Source organism: Pseudonaja textilis, chromosome 8 (genome assembly GCF_049901715.1).
Source record: "Pseudonaja textilis isolate UNSWEBS1 chromosome 8, rPseTex1.2, whole genome shotgun sequence".
NCBI lineage: Eukaryota > Metazoa > Chordata > Lepidosauria > Squamata > Elapidae > Pseudonaja > Pseudonaja textilis.
This window is the reverse complement of record NC_141997.1, coordinates 7,624,388-7,638,196: the sequence shown is the minus strand read 5'-3', so window position 1 is coordinate 7,638,196 and position 13,809 is coordinate 7,624,388. Positions and strand designations below refer to the sequence as shown.

Sequence of the window (13,809 nt, the reverse complement as noted above, 5' to 3'; positions counted from 1 at the left end):
TTAACGCCTAAAAAAATAATAATAATACTCTCCTAGCAACTACGTAACATATATACTTTTTAGGTCAGATTCCGCATTGTACTTTCCCCGTCAATTACATAGAAATGTTTATAATTTCAAAAAGAAAAATTAATCTATTCAATTTATCATAAAAACTGATATTAATCTCATTACAACAATCATCATAATTCATTTCAATTATGTTCTATTAATACCTTAAATATAATTAATAAACTTGTCATAATTTCATTTTTTTCACATTTATTCCATTTATCTCTATATATGATTTAACAAAAAGCAAACATTCCAATAACAAAAAAAATCAGTTCCGATCTTTCATTTTAATAATCTATATTTCCCTATTTTCTAAATGGTTTATTACTTCTAATACATTTATACTTCACCTCATCACCTTGCAGTATCCCTTTTCTTAATTCTTAGTTAACCATTATCTCTGTGTCTTTTAAATAAACAATTTCTTTTCATTTTTATTCAATTTCCATATTTCTTTGTTTCCTGGTCCTATTTCTTATTACTTCTTTTTCTTTTCATTTTTCCTCTTCTTTCCATACCCCAATTTTTATCCCCCTCCCTCTTTAAAGCTTCCTTCCACAATTTACTTTTCTGCTGTTCCTTTTTACTTTGTTTGGTTTGCAAAATATTCCACTTTTTAGTTACCTCCTCGAATCTCAAATTTTTAATTCTGATTTTTTCCCCCCTTCGCTTTAATATTCATTGTTCCAATTGTTCATTAAAATGGCCTCTTCTTTGATCAGCTTCTCCTCTTCTGGCACTCCTTGTTGTTCTTTGTACTCTAGAATCGCCATTTCTAAAAATTGTAAAGCAAAGCCAAACAATTTACCTCTTTCTTGTAGTGTTTCTTTCATATTTCTAAGTTCCATTTTTAGTTCCAAAAGAGATTCTGCCATCTTTAGACACTTCTGACCAGTAGTTTAATTCAATTAATATCTTTAAAGTTTATTTCCAACAATCAGCTTTTATTAATCCCTCTTTAGGTTTTTCCAGATTCATCGAATAGTCCAACATCCACAAGTTTAAATTTATACCAAAATCACCAAACAATCCCAAGATAGTTTCTTCTTGCTTTTTTCTTTATTTTAATGTTCAATATTTTGCTTTCACTTTCCAGGGTCTCTATTTTGTTGTATCAAGATTTCACTTACTTTGTAAAGTCAAATTTTTGAGAACGCCAGGTGTTGTTTTTTTAAAAAAATCATAAATAAATTCTTTGGCCACTAGATGGCACTCTCTGTTAGGTCCAAATTTCATCCTTTTTTTTCTCCCCCTTTTCCTCTATTTAGGGCTTTTTAGACTTCAAAGTTCCAATAAATCCAAGTATCAATTACTATTTTTATTTTTTCTTTGACATGTTCATGTTCAGTTTTAGTTATGCCTGTTTAGTGTCAAAAATATATTTATCCTGTTTAAATGAATATCTTCTTCCGGCTTCTTCCTTTCATGGTTCAAAGCCACTCTCAGCTGTCAAAAAAGGAAACTTTTTTTCTTCACTTTTTCTGTCCACTGCTTTCATTTTCTTTCTTAAATATTCTTATAATTTTAATCCTGGGGTACCTTATGTTTAAATGTTGCGCTGAATTATCCCGGTTTTCTTGCTGTCCTCTTCTTCACCGCTCCTGTACAATCTTATCCCGGTTAGCTCTTCCTCTTCAGAGTGGCCATATTTGACCACCGCTACAGCCATCTTCAGAGGGGAGTGTTTGCCAAGCCAAGGAGGGGAGATGTGGCCCCCCTCGATCCAGCTAGCAGTCTCCCCTTTCTTACCATCCCTACAGGGTAGTTCTGGCCCCAAATGCAGATGATCAGGGCCCTCCAATGGAAGAGCATGGACTGAAGCCATGGATAATCACAGTCTCCAGTCTGTCAGTGAGGGAGATGTCACCAGAAGTCCTAACCACTTTATCCTAATGGAATTGCCTGGGGGGAACTCAGACCCTGCTTTGCATTGTCTTGCATTCTCTTCCTTTCAATAAAAGTTTCCTTTTGAAATGCTAAAGTTTTGAGAGTCCATGGTTTTTTGAATGGGAAAGAGAGGCAGGACCTTACACTGGCTATAGTCTTATACCAGTTCAATGGTCGATCAGGAAATCAAACAGGTCACATTCAGGAAGTTAAGTCCAAGATTGGAAAGCGATTGCCAACAGAAACTTGACTCCAAAGCCATTTCTTTGCAGAAGTGACTTGGGAATGCCTGCAATATTTTCCTGAACCATACCTCTTTCTTTCAAGGAGCATCATTAAGTTACTATTCTATTTGCTTGATTTTTTTTTTTTTAATGAGAGCTGAGGATTTTCTGCTCAGACTCAGAAAGGCTTTCTCTGCTTAGGTCAGATGTTGCTGCTGCTGCTATGATTCTGCAAGAGGTGGTCAATTACCTGAGTACTCTAGAACTGCAAACTTAGCCTACAGGTCCTGGTCTTTCTGTCCCCTTCAGATACCTCAAAACCTGCCAGTTTCTTAATTTTAAGATTAGAAGATTGTTACGTTTGGTGGAGCTGAGCGGGAACTGAAGTTCATTCCCATTGGCTGAGCCACCTGACAGCGAACGATATAAAAGCAAGTTGTCAGACAGCATCAGCTGTTGCTCGTTCCTGTCAGCTGACTCGCGCAAGCAGCGGCTGTCACAGTTAGCGGTTAATAGTTTAGAGTTAATAAAAGGTTGAACTTAGCAAGATCATAGACGTCGTTTGTGCTCCATAAAACTGGCAATGAGGATGGGATCAACATGGTGAAGGAACAACAGTTTCCAAAGGATTTGAAGCGCGCCGTGAAGTTACCTCAGCTGGCTGACGAGATGTCTTTCCCTCCAGCATTCCTGTGCTTTCATCCTTCAACACTCAATTCGAGTGTTTCCTAGATGCTGCTGACTTGGCGGACATATTGAATCACAGAAACAAAGCTTATTTCCTAAGTTTCTGTGGGGCAGCTGTCTTTGACACTGCCACCGCTTTATTGGCGCCACAATCTGTTAGAGGTTTCCTGGGAAGCCCTCCAGGAAATCCTTAGTAACCATTATGCCCCTAAGCCCTCTCAAATTGCTAAGGGACATGCTTTTAGGTGGCGGGCACAGGCGGAAGGGGAGACCATTAGTATGTATATGGCAGCTCTCCAAATGGCAGTGTTGCAATGCAGTTTTAAAGAGCTCGATGACATGCTATTTGATCAACTGGTATGCAGAGTGAGAGACCTCAGACTCCAAAGACATCTATTGGCAAAAGGTAACCTTACTTTAAAAATGGCCATAGAAGAGGCTCAAGCTGCTGAAATGTCCAATCTCTCTGCGGCTGAGATCCAAGGCACGACTAGCAGTCCAATGGCTAAACCAAATGCTACTGTTCATTTTGAAGAGTTTACCCCTGATGAATTTTTAGACTATGGCGAAGACATTAATCACCTCATCAATCGCCAACAACTGCAGCAGCAAAGACGCTGGAACCCAGGGAACAAACTACAACAGTTTCCTACAGCGCAGGTAATTTGCTTGAGTTCCGGGGGTAATCATTTAAGACCTGCCTGCCGGTTTAGAAATGCTATTTGTTTAAACTGCCAGTGAAAGGGCCATATAGTTAGGGTCTGCAAATCTGGAAAGAAAACACCGCAATCGCAGCCTCAGCCGCCAGCTAGGTACCAGAAACAAAGAGATGAATGTATTACAGTTACTAGAGTATCTCCCACTGACTCTCTAAACAATTTATCACAACAGCTGGACATTAATAAACTTCATGTAACCATCTCATTAGAAGGTAAAGAGTGTCCAATGGAGATTGACACTGGTTCGTCTCTGTCCATATTTTCCTGGAGTACCCTGAAGAGACTGATTCTGACCATCTCCAAGAAGTGACTTCAACCTTGCAACCTGTCTCTCAAAGGCTATCATGGGCAGAACATACCAATCATAGGAACAGGAAAGTTTGCAATTGATTTTCAAGAGTTCAAGGGACATTTACCCCTTACTATTGTAGAAGGCATTTTACCTAGTTTGCTGGGGTTAGACTCAGGGGTTGGATTCAAATTTTTTAACAACCAGTTCTGTGGGCATGGCTTAGTTGGTGGGCATGACTTGGTGGTCATGTGACTGGATGGATGTGGCCTGGTGGTCATGTTATTTACTGGGCGTGGCCAACTCAATATCCCTCACATCGAGGCACGCATCTCCTCGCCTGGCCTCTCATGACTGTGGGATGCTGCAACAGTCGTAAGTTTGAAAAATGGTCATAAGTCACTTTTTTCAGTGCCATTGTAACTTTGAATGGTCACTCCACAAGCAAAATACCAGCAGAGGGGAAAAAAACTCCAGAGAAGTTCCAGAGACAGGAAGTCTAGTCCTGCCAAGAATGTAATAAGGGTTAATGGAGAGGCAGTTTCTGGTTCTAGCGAATAGGTGCGAACTGGTAGAATCCCACTTCTGGTGCAAACTGGTAGAATCCCACCCCTGGTTAGACTGGTTTGACACTTTAGGTCTTAAAGTGACTGGCATACATTGCACTCGAAACCAAGACATTGAGTCATTATTAGCTGAGTTTAAGGACATTTTCAACGATGAGTTAGGCCATTATGTGGGCTCCCCAATTTCTCTTGCATTAGACCCAGCCATAACACCTATCAGGTTGAAGCCCTGACGTGTTCCTTTTGCATTGAAACCAAAAGTTGATAAAGAAATTGATAAATTGATATCCCAAGGGGTCCTGGAGCCAGTGGATTATGCACTATGGGAAATCCCTATAGTGACCCCAATTAAACATGACGGCTCTATCAGATTATGCACAGACTAAAAGAGCACATTGAATAAAGCCTTGCGCACTAACGCATACCCTGTGCCTGTAATTCAACATCTCCTCCATTCAATGGAAAAGGCCACCATATTTGCTAAGCTTGACATGTCCCAAGTTTATCAACAGCTGCCTGTCAATGAAACAACTGCTATGGACCAAACCATTGTGATGCACAGGAGAGCGTTCAAATGTAAATGCTTGCAGTTTGGGGTATCTGTGGCTCCTGGCATATTCCAATGCCTTATGGAGCGGTTGCTGCAGGGTATCCCTGGCATTATACCATACTTTGACAATGTCATCATCACAAAACAAGCAAGACCTTCTGGCACGCATTAGACAGGTCCTAACTTGCTTCCAGACCTCTGGACTCAAATTAAAAAGGGACAAATGCAAATTTGGTGTTTCCCAAGTGGATTTTCTGGGCTACTGCATCGATGCTCAAGGGATTCACCCTACAGACTCTAAAGTTAAAGCCATTAAGGATGCACCAGTTCCTAACAACAAAAAGGAACTACAGGTCTTTTTAGGTCTCCTAAATTTCTATGCCTCATTCCTTCCTCACAAGGCTTCTATTGCAGAACCGCTGCACAGGTTATTAGACTCACAACTCAATGGTCTTGGGGACAACCACAACAGGACTCTTTTGATGCTGTCAAAGCGATGCTTTCTTCTGACAGCAGTTTGATTCAATTTGACAACCAATTACCTTTGATTATATGCTGTGATGCATCTCCTTTTGGTATAGATGCTGTCTTAGTTCATGTATTGCCAAGCGGTGTAGAAGCCCCGATTGCTTACTTTTCAAGGACTATGTCCACGACAGAAAGAAATTATTCACAAATTGATAAGGAGGCTTTAGTGGCTGTTGCCTCAGTTAAATGATTCCACGAGTTCCTCTATGGTCACCACTTCCATTTAGTAATGGACCACAAGCCTCTCCTAGGTATCCTGTCCAGTGATTGACAAAGTCCCCCTGTTTTGTCCCCTAGGATGACCTGCTGGACGTTATTCTTTGGCTGCATATTCCTATACCTTGACATACAGGGTGGGCAAGCACCTTGGACATGCAGACGTGTTAAGCCGTTGCCCCTTGCCAGACAAAATTGTAGACTCCACCCCTTCCTCATTGATACTATTGATTGACGATCACCAATTACCTGTGATGGCTGCAGATATTGTGAAAGCCTCCTCTAACAATCTTATTCTCTTACAGGTTTTGGACTGGGTGAGGAGGGGGTGGCCAGAAAGTTCTTTAGATGCCCCATTTACGCCTTTCAGAGCAAAACAGCATGAATTATCCACCCAGCAGGGTTGCCTACTGTGGGGATGCAGGGTAATAGTTCCCACCCACCTGAGACCTAGGATATTAACCAGTTTGCATGAGAGCCACCCAGGAATGGCCCGCATGAAGGCTTTAGCTTGGAGTTATGTTTGGTGGCCTGGCATAGACTCTGACCTCACCACAAAAGTTAGGGCTTGTCAGGCACGCCAAGCATCTAGAGCTGCCCCTCCAGCTTCTGCCTCTGGGGAATGGGAGTCTGTGAAGTCTCCATGGGCAAGGGTCCAGATTTACCTTGTTGGGCCATTTCAGGGCCACACCTTCCTTATCCTTGTGGACTCATATTCGAAATGGGTAGATTTAACCTTCATGCATTCTACCATGTCAGAATTGATTATCAAGGCATTAGATCACCTTTTTGCAACCCATGGATTTCCCAACATCCTAGTGTTGGATAACAGACCACAGTTTACCATGGCAAATTTTGAGCTGTTCCTGGCATGGCGGAACATAAGGCATGTGCTTGTTGTGCCCTACCACCCAGCTTCTAATGGCCAAGCAGAGAGAGCTGTGAGGGCCACCAAGGAAGTGCTGGGGCGGCTAGAGGGTGAGGACTGGCATTTTAAGTTGGCAAAGTATCTGCTAATGCAACATGTTACCCCTAGCACAGTTACCAATCATTTGGAAGCCTGCACTCACAAACAAAAAAATCTCCACACCACAAGCCAGGCAAACACCTGGGCACAGACAGATCCCCCCTGATACCTCCCGGTCAAACACACCCCAACCAGGCACCCAGATGAAACCTAGCTTTCTAACTAATGATAGCTGTCCATTTACCCGGAGCCAAGCTGCACTAAAGGCCTCCAGTAAAGTAACACAATGTTGCCAGCCAATCAAGATACCAAAAGAGCCAAAAAACAGACAGAAGATATTAGAAACACCAATCAAGTAGAACACAGCGAACTCCAAGACCAATAAACACAGACCAAGACTCCCAACCAATCAGGATGAAGAAAAAACCATTCTGGCACAGCAATAGGCTGCCCCAAATTTAAATCTGAAACCACTGTAAAAGTCTGACTCAAAGATGAACACTATATAGAAGCCTGATGATGGCAGATGAGATTCTGCCGAAACATTGCTACAACTTTAAAAGCACAACTACAATGACGTGGGAAAATACCCGAACAAAGCTGAATGACATACATACATACATACATACATACATGTAACATTAACATAAAAAATTATATTAAATATATTAGCCTTTAAAAAAAAATCATATTAGTGGTCCTCGGGATTTAAAAGTATGAATTTGGTGGTCCTTGAGATCCAAAAGGTTGGTGACCCCTTTGCTACACCACACTAGTTATATAGTATATGGATACATATTAAACATGTTAAAATGCAATCTAATCAGTTTGAGGTTTGAGTCAGTTCAAATAATAAAGTGTGAAATGATGCTTACATCTGGAATTAGATTTTGAGAAACAGAATTCCCATAATCTAGCATGGGAAAAGACAAATACAACTGCAAACATCAGGCATGAAATTTGAAAGCAAACTGTAAAACATGCCAGCTTAAAAGAATTTGGTATGTGGATTTTGAGTTAAAACAGAATAATAAATATTCCTAGGTTCAAAGCAAATCTCTGACACATAGCCCTGGAACATTTGTTTATTATAAGATAAATTTACATAATAGAAAAACACAAAATTCACTAGCTTTCATATACAAGTACATATAGATTATGTTACAATCAATTTAAACTGATGCAGTTTTAAACTTCATTGTTTCAATAGGATATGAAGCTGAATTCTCTGCTTGTTTACTCAGAAGTAAATGCTGTGTTTACTATGTGAAAGATTGTAGTTTTAATCACAAGAGATTTCAGCTGTTTTGCAACAAAATCATATTTAATATTCTGGCTTTTAGAAAACCTGATTCTAAACGGTGATAATAAAAGATAATGATTAAGCCCAGGATTACATCTCTATTTATTTATTTTATTATATTTATTTGATTTGTCAACCACAAGGTCATAGATATAAGTATAAACATGAGTAAGAATACAGGAAATAGGTACAAATAAGTGAGGACAATAGGACAGGGATGATAGGCACGATGGTGCACTTATGCACACCTCTTAATCTCTAGCTTAACAGAAGAACCCATTTTGAGGCTCCTTCATAGGAGTCCTAAAAAAGCTGTAAGGGAAGAAATGAGCATGGCATCATGAAGAATTCAGATGAATTTGTTTTTCAATATAAATCTTGGTATAATAATCTGAAGCCTTTAAGTATTATGATCCTATATGTGACATTTCCTTTTCTTCAATTATTTTTCCCCTCTTTCTGCACTCATCCCTTTCTCCTTCTCCACTGAACAAATACATTCCTTGTAAGCCAATGTAGCATTTCATCTTTATTCATTCAAAACATTTTTTCCCCATTTTGCATTCTTCAAGATCTCATCCTTGTTCCACCTCTTTCATGCCACATCTTTTTCCTCTACTTCTGATCCTGTGCAATCATTTTTGGAAGTTACTTTCTCTGATATCAACATCAGTGTTCATGCACTTACAATCAGGAATTTAGTATGTAATGAAATCTGCAGACTTTCAAGAATGTGGTGAATCCATATAGCATTAGTGGGAATATCTACTACTGAATTTTAGCAACAGTGTCTGCCCTGAGAATCATTGGTTTCCTGAAAGAGAGTCTTCAATAATGGTGAAAGATGTGGCTCCTCGCACCAGAACCATTAAAAGACACCGTTTACTGTTTAAAGTCTCAGCTATGCTGAGCATAAAAAAACACAGTTGACTCTCAAATCCCATTTCTCTAGACTAGCTATAAATTGTTGGAATATCCACCTGGTTCAGTTCCAAACTGGTAGAAAGACACTGGAAAAATGGAGGCTAATTGGAAAGATGGTTTATTGATAAAGCAGAACCACATGGGTTTGTGGATCTGGGCAAAACCACATGGGTTTGTGGATCTGGGCAACTGACAAAATGGAATTGAGAGTGGGTGGCTTTTATACCTTCTTTGGGATGTGCTCTTGAGCTTCCTATTCCTGTGCAAGAACATGTATTCTATTGGCTATTGTCAGACTTATAAGAGGTTGTGTAGATGTTATATAGGGGTCATAGCTGCCTCTATAGGCAAAAGAGGAAATGCAAATCCTAGGTGTTTGTCTGAGCTAAGGTTGAAGTTTCAACTGCTCTGTTGGTGGTGCAATGTCTGAAATACCCTTAGGAGATTGTGCAATGTAGTGAGCTCTGTGTCTTCTGCTAAATTGTAGTAGGTTAATCCTATTATGTCCTGAAGGGTCATGTCCTGCTTTTAATCCCATCACCCTGAAGCTGAAGGTTTTTTGTTTTGTAGACAAGTTGGCTCAGTCTTTCTTAATGGGCACAAAGTATTTCCTGGGCTGGGGCTATTAAGAAAGAGTGAGTCTACTTCCTGCCTCTAAAAAAACATTTTTCTCCATTTCTCATTTAGGGAAATATATTATTCTGCCTTTTTTAATATTCCTCAAAATATTTCATTCTTCTGGGGGGGCTTCCCACAATATCCTCCCTTTTTGCCATAATATGTGTGGGTGACAGATATTTTTACTGTCATAAGTTTAAAAATTGATCAAACTGTAGATGCAAAGGGGATGGCATTGATAGAGGCATCAGAAAAGTATCCTTTCAGTGCAGTGGTGGGATTCAAAATTTTTTACTACCAGTTCTGTGGGCATGGCAGGGGAAGGATACTGCAAAATCTCTGGTCAGAGGTGGTATTTGCTGGTTCTTCGAACTACTCAAAATTTCTGTTACCAGTTCTCCAGAACTGGTCAGAGCTTGCTGGATACCTCCTCTGCTTCAGTGGCTCCCAAAAGGAGAGCTTTCAACCCATAAAGGTCTAGCAATCAAAAGGTCTGGAAAAAATTTTACACCATCCAATTTTCTATGCCAATTATTTTCAGATGTTTGATGTCATTTTCTGTGAGCTTCCAGTCATGTTTGGTGCAAGCACAAGCCCCAAAATTCTTCACAGCTATGGTTTTGCCTTAGTAAATAACTACTGGCTGCCCATATCCAAGGGTTGCTTTCTGAACCTGCCTTAGCTCTTAATTTAGTGCGTCCAGGGTTTGTGAGGCCAAATTGAGATTAGCCAGTGTGCAAGCCATGCTATTAATATTTTTGAAAATATGCACAATGGGCCTTGGGATGCCTACTAATGAGACCAGTTGTGCAACATACTCAGCCTTCCTGGGCAACATCATTTGTGAGTCACAATCAGGGCTTGGGGTTTGGAGATCTCTTTTCTGCTACCTCTTCAGTAAGGAAATTGCCTGAGGGCCATGCCCCCTCTCCCATGGAATTGGCAGGGAAATATGATTACTTGGGCCTTAGTGCCACAGAGCAAGAGCCAGCCTAGAGAAGCTTTATGTGGAGATGGGTGAAGGGGATAGCCTCAGTCTGATTCTGAATGGTGTGTCTGTGTGTGCAGCTCCTTCTACAAGACAGGCAATATAAACATCCTGGACAAAGTTCCCTCTCACCAGACAGAAGTCCAAGGTGTTCAGAACTTGCTGCGCCAACCACTCCCAAATGCCATCCCTCTATGAATTAATTTAACTGTTTACAACATAAATGAGACAAGAAAGAAAATCTTATAATGCATTTCCACCCTCCCCCCATAGTCTTTCCAGCTGTCCGGGGATTGAAAACAGTCTTTTAGTCTTCACTTGTCCATCTCAGGGACCTCTCTTTCATGTCTGCTGGGTGGTGTTAGGCTTGGCTTGGTGGTAAGGTCGGTTAGTCAGGCTTGGGAAGGTCTGCTCCATTCTGATTGCTGTGATGACTTTCTAGTGGATGGCTGGATCCAAACCCAATTCACTGGCTCAAATGAATGGAAAGTCTCCTCTGGAGGCAGCATCTGGATCAGTGTGGTGTTTCCAAAGTTTGCAGAGTTGTCTGTGCAGGGCTGAAAGACATGAGAAGAGGGCCCCTCACTCCCCTTTCTGGGTGATCCTCCCAGGAAAGGCATTGTGGGAGAATAAGAGATGGAGAGGTGGATAGATAGCTTGCAGGCAGAGTTTGAGAGGGGAAAAACATCAGTACTGCAGTTATTAAACAGATAAACCCGTCACAACAAAATGGGGACACCACGGATAAGAAAAAAGAAGTTGGATTTACATGCTTCAGTAAAAGGTTGGACAGATAAAAATCCCCTTACAGGACATACAGTAAGCAAAAACCAACAAATAGACAAGACTTTTCTTCTGAATGAGTTTTAACATCCTCTACTGATAAACTTGAGCTATTTTATTGTTACAGGGAGGAAAGAAAGAAAGAAAAAGAAAATGGACACAGTTCTCTTCACCCTGTTTTGCTGGCCAGGCAAACACTAAGGTCAAGGTATTTTCTTTTCATTGATTTATCTATCATTATTTCTCACAATTTAATTATTATTTTCCTAGGATCAGACACATTTAACAGTTGCAATTACCTCAAGGGCACACAAAGACTTTGACACACATATACATACAAAGACAAGGAAAAGAGAAAAGGAGAGGAAAACAGAACTCTCAAGTTTACACCCTGGTCATTTCCACCATAAATCTCAGTTAGCTCAACTTAGGGAAGGCACAAATCTTAACAAACATATTACATCCTCAGTGGCTGCATAGAGAAAAAGAAAAACAATGCTACTATATTTTCATTTTCTTTTAAGTACCTTTATTTTGCCAAATTGGTTTTTCTTGCTTCGTCCGTGAGCAGAGTCCATTTCTCACAGAACTTGCATGCATGCTCCTTCCTCATCCTTGCCTGGCCAATTTATCCCAGCCCCAGGCATCCATTGGTCTCCCTAGAGTAGACCTCAGTGGGATCCAAATCCTGAGCTCCTCATGCTCATTTCCCACCCTCCACGGCAAGACTCCAAGGCTCACTCTCTCTTTCCTGGGTCTCTCGCAATCCGTGGTACTACACCACCCCCGACAGGTGAAGGTACCTTTCAGCCTCCCCTCAGTTTTCAGGCAAATGGCCTGGGAGGACTCTGTCCACCAAAATTATTCAGAGTATGGGTACTTCCTTTCTGTAGTAGGGGTCTGCTCAATGATACTTAGCCAGTTGCCCAAGAGAGAAACTTTCACCTGCCTTTCAACCCTTCCCACACGCTCTCTCCCTTTCTTAGCAGAAGGTCCTGTGCTCTGGCCTCACCTATACCCTATATTTTCCAGGCTCTGTTGGTAGAACAGATCTTTCTGTGGTTAGGAAAGGCATAGAGGAAGCAGGATCCAGCTATGGCAGAGAAAGGATTTTTCCTCAAGTGCATTCTCACACACAGGAACATACTATCTTTTACCTCCTGGGCTTTTAAACTTATATTTTAGAGGTACTCACCTTCTTTCCAAGCAGTCTTTGAGCTCAACACTCAAAACTCCCTTTAAAAACCTTGCTCCAAATGGCCAAGGCCTGGGGGAACCCACCCACAGACATAATGGGTCTGTTGCTGGCAAGATGGAACCTTACTTGGGCCAGGTCCATTGGTCATGTTAGCTTGGAGTCCCATCTGGGTCACCAAATTGTTGGGAGAAATATTCATCTGATTCAGTTCCAAGCTGGGAGAAAGACACTGGAAACAGGAGGCTGATTGGAAAGATGGTTTATTGATGAAGCAGAACCAGTGGGTTTGTGGTTCTGGTCAGCTGACAAAATGGAGTTGAGAGTGGGTGGTTTTTATACCTTCCTTGGGATGTGCTCTTGAGCTCCCTGTTCCTGTGCAAGAACATGTATTCTATTGGCTATTGTCAGACTTATAAGGGGTCACGTAGATGTTATATAGGGGTCATAGCTGGCTCTATAGGCAAAAGAGGAAATGCAAATCCTAGGTGTTTGTCTGAGCGAAGTTTGGTTGAAGTTTCAACTGCTCTGTTGGTGATGCAATGTCTGTAATACCTTTAGGAGATTGTGCAATGTAGCAACCTCTATGTCTTCTGCTAAATGGTAGTGGGTTAATCCTATTATGTCTTAAAGGGTCATGTCCTGTTTTTAATCCGATCACCCTGAAGCTGAAGGTTTTTTGTTTTGTAGACAGGCTGGCCCAGTCTTTCTTAATGGGCACAAAACATCTCCTGGGCTGGGGCTATTAAGAAAGAGTGAGTCTGCTTCCTGCCTCTAAAAAAACACGTTTCTCCATTTCTCATTTAGGGAAATATATTATTCTGCCTTTTTAATATTCCTCAAAATATTTCATTCTTCTAGGGGGAAGCTTCTAGATACACATACACTGCATTCTCAATGACAAGTTTAAAGAAGACCACAATTCCCAACCCACCGGCAGCACTCCGATCCCTTTCTTTTTTCTCTCCAGAAGAGCAGCAGTCACGAAAAGCCCGGGCTAAGTAGGCACCTGGCTCCATCGGATGTAACGAAACAGGTGCTGTACCTACCGCCACCGCTTCTGAAAAGAGGCTTTCGCTCAGCCGGGGCTCTTTCCCCCTCCCCCAAGTGCAGGCAGAGAGGCGGGGGCAGGACTGGTTTCTCGCCGCGGCGGCGAGAGAGGGGCGCTTTTCTCGCCATTCCTCTCTTCCTTTGAAAGGCTGCCGCTCGCAAATCATATGGGCGCTAAGGAGCACAAGTGGAGTGGGGGGGGCGCTTTGCTTCAGATATATTTGGCTCCAATTCTCGTCATTTCCGCCAGTGGGGGGAAAA

The 13,809-nt window shown here is 41.4% G+C and overlaps 1 long non-coding RNA gene across 1 annotated transcript; it reads right to left on the bottom strand.

Moving 5' to 3' along the window:
• Positions 1 to 9,077: 9,077 nt before the first annotated feature.
• On the bottom strand, positions 9,078 to 13,713 carry LOC148125101 (uncharacterized). Its single transcript, XR_015744529.1, has 3 exons — positions 13,548 to 13,713; positions 12,628 to 12,873; positions 9,078 to 11,077 (listed from the first exon to the last, which is right to left on the bottom strand). It is a non-coding gene; the product is annotated as an uncharacterized LOC148125101 (long non-coding RNA).
• Between the last annotated feature and the right edge of the window lie 96 nt (positions 13,714 to 13,809).